This window comes from Coregonus clupeaformis, unplaced genomic scaffold, assembly GCF_020615455.1.
Source record: "Coregonus clupeaformis isolate EN_2021a unplaced genomic scaffold, ASM2061545v1 scaf1130, whole genome shotgun sequence".
Classification (NCBI taxonomy): Eukaryota; Metazoa; Chordata; class Actinopteri; order Salmoniformes; family Salmonidae; genus Coregonus; species Coregonus clupeaformis.
The window spans coordinates 19782-29351 of record NW_025534584.1 but is presented as its reverse complement, the minus strand read 5'-3'; the positions used below and the strand labels follow the sequence as shown (position 1 = coordinate 29351).

General features: G+C 41.5%; 1 long non-coding RNA gene across 1 annotated transcript; it reads left to right on the top strand.

The window, feature by feature from the left end:
* Positions 1–3151: 3151 nt before the first annotated feature.
* Positions 3152–7183, top strand: LOC121557761. The gene is made up of 2 exons (XR_005998400.1): positions 3152–3189; positions 7111–7183. It is a non-coding gene; the product is annotated as an uncharacterized LOC121557761 (long non-coding RNA).
* Positions 7184–9570: the final 2387 nt, after the last annotated feature.

The window sequence follows — 9570 nt, the reverse complement described above, 5'->3', positions numbered from 1 at the left end:
GGCATCATGAGGAAGGAACATGATGTGGATATATTGAAGCAACATCTCAAGATATCAGTCAGGAAGATAAAGCTTGGTCGCAAATGGGTCTTCCAAATGGACAATTACCACAAGCATACATCCAAAGTTGTGGCAAAATGGCTTAAGGACAACATGTCAAGGTATTGGAGTGGCCATCACAAAGCCCTGACCTCAATCCTATAGAAAATGTGTGGGCAGAACTGAAAAAGCATGTGCGAGCAAGGAGGCCTACAAACCTGACTCAGTTACACCAGCTCTGTCAGGAGGAATAGGCCAAAATTCACCCAACTTATTGTGGGAAGCTTGTGGAAGGCTACCCGACACGTTTGACCCAAGTTAAACAATTTAAAGGCAATGCTACCAAATACTAATTGAGTGTATGTAAACTTCTGACCCACTGCGAATGTGATGAGGAAATAAAAGCTGAAATAAATCATTCTCTCTACTATTATTCTGACATTTTCACTTAAAATAAAGTGGTGATCCTAACTGACGCAAGACTGGGAATTTTTACTAAGATTAAATGTCAGGAATTGTGTAATACTGAGTTTAAATGTATTTGGCTAAGGTGTATGTACACTTCCGTCTTCAACTGTACATTGTGTAGTGTGTACTTTGTAATGTTAATTATTTGTTGTCAATTCTTAGCTACCTGATCTATTAAAATGAGATCAGTGTTTGACTTGGACAGAAGCTCACCAGAGCTGAATATCAGCACCTGAAATGTCTACTGCTTGAGCTCATGTTCCTCTTATAGAATATTAGCTCAAAGGTATTGTGGGGCTCCTGCACCGAAATATATACCGTACCGGCACCCAAAATTAGTACTTTTTCAGTCAAACACTGAATTAGATGATTGAAAAATACAAAATATTTTTAGAGAATAAAGAATGTGCCTGAATTGTCAAGACAATAACTTTTGTTTCCGTTTCTCTTTATTACTACTTGCCAACTCAGGTATAAGTCCGGTAACATCAACAGTGAGGACAAACCCAGCCTGCCCCTCTCCTTCCACACTAAGTCCAAACCTACAGTCAGTGGGTCCTGATTGTGACAGTGGAGCCCAGTTTGCACTGCAGGATCCAGAGATGGCATCAGTGAAGCTGGAAGACTGCAGTCAAACACTGGAGCTGAATGTCAACATTAAAGATGAAGAAGAGGAGGAGAAGATTGGGAAATCTGTTTCTCATGGTAAGAGCAGGTTCTATCTAACTAAGTTTGTTTGTTCAAACTTCTCACTGTGCATGAAAAGTTGCAGTTGAACTGTTTCATGAGGGCATTGAGATGCTGCGCCACCCGGTACAGCCAGAAGAGGACTGGTTCCTCTCCATGTTTCTCCCTAGGTTCCTGCTTTATACTGAATTTTTAGTGGCCACTGTGCTTCTACATCTGCATTGCTTGATCTTTCGTGATTTTAGGAAGTGTTTCTGTAAAGCACTTTGTGACTTTGCGGATGTAAAAAGGGCTTAAAAAAATAAATGTGATTGACATGTACATTACCAGTCAAAGGTTTGGACACACCTACTCATTCAAGGGTTTATCTTTATTTTTACTATTTCCTACATCCTACATTGTGTAATAGTAGTGAAGACATCAAAGCTATTCAACAACACATATGGAATCATGTAGTAACCAAAAAAGTGTTAAACATATCAAAATATATTTTATACTTTAAGTTCTTCTAAGTAGCCACCCTTTGCCTTGATTACAGCTTTGCACACTCTTGGTATTCTCTCAACCATCTTCATGAGGTAGTCACCTGGAATGCCTTATCAAAAGTTCATTTGTGAATTTCTTTCATTCTTAATGCATTTGAGCCAATTAGGTGTGTTGTGACAAGGTAGGGGTGGTATACAGAAGATAGCCCTATTTGGTAAAAGACCAAGTCCATATTATGGCAAGAACAGCTCAAATAATCAAAGAGAAACGACAGTCCATTATTACTTTAAGACATGAAGGTCAGTCAATCCGTAAAATTTCAAGAACTTTTCAAGTTTATTCAAGGGCTGTCGCAAAAACCATCAAGCGCTATAATGAAACAGCCTCTCACGAGGACCGCCACAGGAAAGGAAGACCAAGTTACCTCTGCTGCAGGGGATAAGTTCATTAGAGTTACCAGCCTCAGAAATTGCAGCCCAAATAAATTATTCAGAGTTCAAGTAACAGACACATCTCAACATCAACTTTTCAGAGGAGACCGTGTGAATCAGGCCTTCAAGGTCGAATTGCTGAAATGAAACCTCTACTGAAGGACACCAATAATAAGAAGATACTTACTTGGGCAAAGAAACACGAGCAATGGACATTAGACTGGTGGAAATCTGTCCATTGGTCTGATGAGTCCAAATGTCCGATTTTTGGTTCCAACAGCCGTGTCTTTGTGAGAGACAGAGTAGGTGAACGGATGATCTCTGCATGTGTAGTTCCCACAGTGAAGCATGGAGAAGGATGTGTGATGGTGTGTGGGTGCTTTGCTGGTGACACTGTCTGGGATATTTTTAGAATTCAAGGCACACTTAACCAGCATGGCTACCACATCATTCTGCAGTGATACGCCATCCCATCTGGTTTGCGCTTAGTGGGACAATGACCCAACACACCTACAGGCTATGTAATGGCTATTTGACCAAGAAGGAGAGTGATGGAGTGCTGCATCAGATGACCTGGCCTCCACAATCATCTGACCTCAACCCAATTCAGATGATTTGGGATGAGTTGGACCACAGAGTGAAGGAAAAGCAGCCAACAAGTGCTCAGCATATGTGGGAACTCCTTCAAGACTGTAGGAAAAGCATTCCAGGTGAAGTTGATTGAGAGAATGCCAAGAGTGTGGAAAGCTGTCAAGGCAAAGGGTGGCTACTTTGAAGAATCTAAAATATAACATTTTGATTTGGTTAACACTTTTTTTGGTTACTACATGATTCCATATGTGTTATTTTATAGTTTAGATGTCTTCACTATTATTCTACAAGGTAGAAAATAGTAAAAAATAAAGAAAAACCCTTGAATTAGTAGGTGTGTCAACTTATGACTGGTACTGTATATTACACCAACTGACTGGTTCTTCTGATGTTGTTCACACAGGAGACCATGTTGAGACATTCTCTACATCCAGAGAGCAACAGCAGGAAGATCACAGAGCTAAGAGGTCTCACCACTGCCCACATTGTGAGGAGATTTTCCCAATTCTATCAAAGTTAAAAATACACCTACAAATACACACAGGAGAGAATCTGTATTCATGTACTGAATGTCGAAAGAGATTCACATCATCACAATCTCTGACAGTTCATCAGAGAGTGCACACAGGAGAGAAGCCTTACTCCTGCTCTGACTGTGGGGCAAGTTTCTCTCGACTGGACCACTTAAAAGCACATGAACGTATACATACAGGAGAGAAGCCTTACTCCTGTTCTGACTGTGTAAAATGCTTCACAACATCAACTAAGCTAAGGCGTCATCAGAGAACACACACAGGAGAGAAGCCTTACTTCTGCTCTGACTGTGGGGTGAGTTTCTCTCGACTGGGTCACTTAAAACGACATGAACGTATACACACAGGAGAGAAGCCTTACTCCTGCTCTGACTGTGGAAAGTGTTTCTCTCGACTGGGGGATTTAAAAATACATGAACGTATACATACAGGAGAGAAGCCTTATTTCTGCTCTGACTGTGGAAAATGTTTTAAATCATCAGCTGAACTAAAAGTTCATCAGAGAACACACACAGGAGAGAAGCCTTACTCCTGCTCTTACTGTGGAAAGAGTTTCTCTCGACTGGGTGACTTAAAACAACATGAACGTATACATACAGGAGAGAAGCCTTATTTCTGCTCTGACTGTGGATGTTTTTTAAAAACAAAATATGAGCTAATACGTCATCAGAGAACACACACAGGAGAGAAGCCTTACTTCTGCTCTGACTGTGGGGTGAGTTTCTCTCTACTGGGCAACTTAAAACAACATGAACGTATACACACAGGAGAGAAGCCTTACTCCTGCTCTGACTGTGTCAAATGCTTTACTACATCAACTGAGCTAAAAGTTCATCAGAAAACAACACACACAGGAGAGAAGCCTTATTTATGCTCTGACTGTGGAAAATGTTTTAAATCATCAGCTGAGCTAAAAGTTCATCAGAAAACAACACACACAGGAGAGAAGCCTTACTCCTGCTCTGACTGTGTCAAATGCTTTACTACATCAACTGAGCTAAAAGTTCATCAGAGAACACACACAGGAGAGAAGCCTTACTCCTGTTCTAATTGTGTAAAATGTTTTAAATCATCAGCTGAGCTAAAAGGTCACCAGAGAACACACACAGGAGAGAAGCCTTACTCCTGTTCTAATTGTGTAAAATGTTTTAAATCATCAGCTGAGCTAATAGGTCATCAGAGAACACACACAAGAGAAAAGCCTCATCAGTTGTCTCAGACCAGTTAAGATTAAAGTCACTACATTCTCACCTCAGAAAGGAAGTGGTAACAGTGAATTTGATAACATTAAGAAAGAGTAACACTCTATTGTAATCCTATTGTTTCTCTCTGTGAGAGAACTGTGCAGAGGAAAGGGAACGTTATAGAATGTTAGCCTCTCCAGAACAGACGCTGGGAAACAGACAGTATTAAATAAAGCCATGACTACATGGAACTCTCTGCCAGGTAACTCAAACTAGCAATAAAACCAGATTCAAAAAAACATAAAATAAAATAAACCTTATGGCACATTACAAAAATAACAACAGGAACTTTTAGCTCAGCTGATGTTGTGAAGCATTTTACACATCTCATATGTATATACTGTATTCTATAATATTCTACTGTATCTTAGTCCATGTCGCTCTGTCATTGGTTGTCCATATATGTATATACTGTATTCTATAATATTCTACTGTATATGCCGCTCTGTCATTGCTTGTCCATATTCAGTTGAAGTCGGAAGTTTACATACACTTAGGTTGGAGTCATTAAAACTTGTTTTTCAACCACTCCACAAATTTCTTTTTAACAAACTATAGTTTTGGCAAGTCGGTTAGGACATCTACTTTGTGCATGACACAAGTCATTTTTCCAACAATTGTTTACAGCCAGATTTTTTCACTTATAATTCACTGTATCACAATTCCAGTGGGTCAAAAGTTTACATACACTAAGTTGACTGTGCCTTTAAACAGCTTGGAAAATTCCAGAAAATGATGTCATGGCTTTAGAAGCTTCTGATAGGCTAATTTACATAATTTGAGTCAATAGGAGGTGTACCTGTGGATGTATTTCAAGGCCTACCTTCAAACTCAATGCCTTTTTGCTTGACATCATGGGAAAATGAAAAGGAATCAGCCAAGACCTCAGAAGAAATTTTGTAGACCTCTACAAGTCTGATTCATCCTTGGGAGCAATTTCCAAACACCTGAAGGTACCACGTTCATCTGTGCAAACAATAGTACGCAAGTATAAACACCATGGGACCACGCAGCCGTCATACCGTTCAGGAAGGAGATGCGTTCTGTCTCCTAGAGATGAACGTACTTTGGTGCAAATCAATCCCAGAACAACAGCAAAGGACCTTGTGAAGATGCTGGAGGAAACGGGTACAAAAGTGTCTATATCCACAGTAAAATGAGTCTTATATCGACATAACCTGAAAGGCCGCTCAGCAAGGAAGAAGCCACTGCTCCAAAACCGCCATAAAATAGCCAGACTACGGTTTGCAATTGCACATGGGGACAAAGATTGTACTTTTTTGAGAAATGTCCTCTGGTCTGATGAAACAAAAATAGAACTGTTTGGCCATAATGACCATTGTTATGTTTGGAGTAAAATAATGTTATGTTTGCAAGCAGAAGAACACCATCCCAACCGTGAAGCACGGGGTGGCAGCATCATGCTGTCGGGGTGCTTTGCTGCAGGAGGGATTGGTGCACTTCACAAAATAGATGGCATCATGAGGAAGGAACATTATGTGGATATATTGAAGCAACATCTCAAGACATCAGTCAGGAAGTTAAAGCTTGGTCGCAAATGGGTCTTCCAAATGGACAATGACCCCAAGCATACTTCCAAGTTGAGGCAAAATGGCTTAAGGACAACAAAGTCAAGGTATTGGAGTCGCCATCACAAAGCCCTGACCTCAATCCTATAGAACATTTGTGGGCAGAATTGAAAAAGTGTGTGCGAGCAAGGAGGCCTACAAACCTGACTCAGTTACACCAGCCCTGTCAGGAGGAATGGGCCAAAATTCACCCAACTTATTGTGGGAAGCTTGTGGAAGGCTACCCGACACGTTTGACCCAAGTTAAACAATTTAAAGGCAATGCTACCAAATACTAATTGAGTGTATGTAAACTTCTGACCCACTGCGAATGTGATGAAATAAATAAAAGCTGAAATAAATCATTGTCTCTACTATTATTCTGACATTTCACATTCTTAAAATAAAGTGGTGATCCTAACTGACCTAAGACAGGGAATTTTTACTAGGATTAAATGTCAGGAATTGTGAAAAACTGAGTTTAAATGTATTTGGCTAAGGTGTATGTAAACTTCTGACTTCAACTGTATGTAAATAAGGTATTGTTTTTAATAAATGTGAAAACATTTCTAAGAACCTGTGTTTGCTGTTGAGGATGATATGGCTCATAATTTTCACGACTTTTGCCCCTTTTTAGCTTTCGACTCTTACCAACTTTTAAAATAGTCCCCCCCCCTTTTGTACTGTACAGCCTACTGATATGTAAACATATGTCACCTGGTCCAGCCAGAAGAGGACTGGCCACCCCTTTGAGCCTGGTTCCTCTCTATGTTTCTCCCTTTTGTATTGTACAGCCTACTGATATGTAAACATATGTCACCTGGTACAGCCAGAAGAGGACTGGCCACCCCTTTGAGCCTGGTTCCTCTCTATGTTTCTCCCTGGGTTCCTGCTTCATAGGGAGGTTTTAGTAGCCACTATGTTGTCTCTCCTGGCTATCATAAGATGAATGCACTAGCTGTGGGTCTCTCTGGATGGGAGCATCTGCAACATGACTAAATTGTAAATGTAGTGCTTGATGATGTATTTTATGTATTTTTTGTGTTTCCTGTTTGTACCCCAGGAAGAGTAGCCGCTGGGGATCCTAATAAAATACTACATTGTACTGAATGTATCAGATAGAGATGATGTGATGATCAGTTTTCACCATTAGTCTGTTTTTGGGCCATTTATGAATGTGTTATTCAATGTGTTTCTATTGGATATAGTAGTAAAGGCCAAATTCATTTTTAAATATATATTTTTATAACTAAAGGGGTCCTAAAATTCAAAATCAAAGGGAACGTTATAGAATGTTAGCCTCTCTTTACTTTACTGATCAGTGTTCACCTTGTCAGTTTTGGTGTGTTTTGTTAGCTTCTACTGTAATGATACTGAGATGACCTTGGATTTGCCCTTAGGGTTGAATATCCTATTTGAGGCGTCTCACAATGGAGTCTGATGGTTAACTGGGTGGTACATTACATTTACATTTTAGTAATTTAGCAGACGCTCTTATCCAGAGCGACTTACATGAGCAATTAGGGTTAAGTGCCTTGCTCAAGGTCACATCTGCAGTTTTCTGTGGGAATGAGCTAGTAGACACAACATACACTGAGTGTACAAAACATTAAGGACACCTGCTCTTTCCATGACATAGACTGACCAGGTGAAAGCTATGATCCTTAATGATGTAGTTGTGGTGTATTTATTATGGATCCCCATTAGCTTTCAGCAGAAAACAAGAAACTGCAGTGGGCTAAGGAATGAAAACACTGGACACTGGAGAATTTGAAAAACATTGCCTGGTCTGATGAATCCCGGTTCCTGCTGTTTCATGCTGATGGGAGGACTAAGGTATGGAGAAAACCATGAGTACATGCATCCATGCTGTGTGTCAGCATTGCAGGCTGGTGGTGGTGGTGTGGGGTGTGTTTTCATGGCACTCATTGGGCCCTTGATAAAAGTGGAGCAACATTTGAATGCCACAGGATATCTAAACATCATTACCAATCAGGTGCATCCCTTCATGGCAGCAGTGTATCCATCTGCAAAATACACTGCTCAAAAAAATAAAGGGAACACTTAAACAACCCATCCTAGATCTGAATGAATGAAATAATCTTATTAAATACTTTTTTCTTTACATAGTTGAATGTGCTGACAACAAAATCACACAAAAATTATCAATGGAAATCAAATGTATCAACCCATGGAGGTCTGGATTTGGAGTCACCCTCAAAATTAAAGTGGAAAACCACACTACAGGCTGATCCAACTTTGATGTAAAGTCCTTAAAACAAGTCAAAATGAGGCTCAGTAGTGTGTGTAGCCTCCACGTGCCTGTATGACCTCCCTACAACGCCTGGGCATGCTCCTGATGAGGTGGCGGATGGTCTCCTGAGGGATCTCCTCCCAGACCTGGACTAAAGCATCCGCCAACTCCTGGACAGTCTGTGGTGCAACGTGGCGTTGGTGGATGGAGCGAGACATGATGTCCCAGATGTGCTCAATTGGATTCAGGTCTGGGGAACGGGCGGGCCAGTCCATAGCATCAATGCCTTCCTCTTGCAGGAACTGCTGACACACTCCAGCCACATGAGGTCTAGCATTGTCTTGCATTAGGAGGAACCCAGGGCCAACCGCACCAGCATATGGTCTCACAAGGGGTCTGAGGATCTCATCTCGGTACCTAATGGCAGTCAGGCTACCTCTGGCGAGCACATGGAGGGCTGTGCGGCCCCCCAAAGAAATGCCACCCCACACCATGACTGACCCACCGCCAAACCGGTCATGCTGGAGGATGTTGCAGGCAGCAGAACGTTCTCCACGGCGTCTCCAGACTTGTCACGTCTGTCACGTGCTCAGTTACCTGCTTTCATCTGTGAAGAGCACAGGGCGCCAGTGGCGAATTTGACAATCTTGGTGTTCTCTGGCAAATGCCAAACGTCCTGCACGGTGTTGGTCTGTAAGCACAACCCCCACCTGTGGACGTCGGGCCCTCATACCACCCTCATGGAGTCTGTTTCTGACCGTTTGAGCAGACACATGCACATTTGTGGCCTGCTGGAGGTCATTTTGCAGGGCTCTGGCAGTGCTCCTCCTTTCACAAAGGCGGAGGTAGCGGTCCTGCTGCTGGGTTGTTGCCCTCCTACGGCCTCCTCCACGTCTCCTGATGTACTGGCCTGTCTCCTGGTAGCACCTCCATGCTCTGGACACTACGCTCACAGACACAGCAAACCTTCTTGCCACAGCTCGCATTGATGTGCCATCCTGGATGAGCTGCACTATCTGAGCCACTTGTGTGGGTTGTAGACTCCGTCTCATGCTACCATGAGGGTGCAACTCAATATTAGGAAGGTGTTCCTAATGTTTTGTACACTCAGTGTATATCAGATAAAGATGGTGTGATGATCAGTTTTCAGCATTAGTTTGGTGGATTATTTTATATTACTAAACAACTTTTATTAATTATAAAAAGGCTATGAATCGACTACTTGTGTTTTTTAAATTATCTTTTAAAATTAGATTCATTATTTTATTC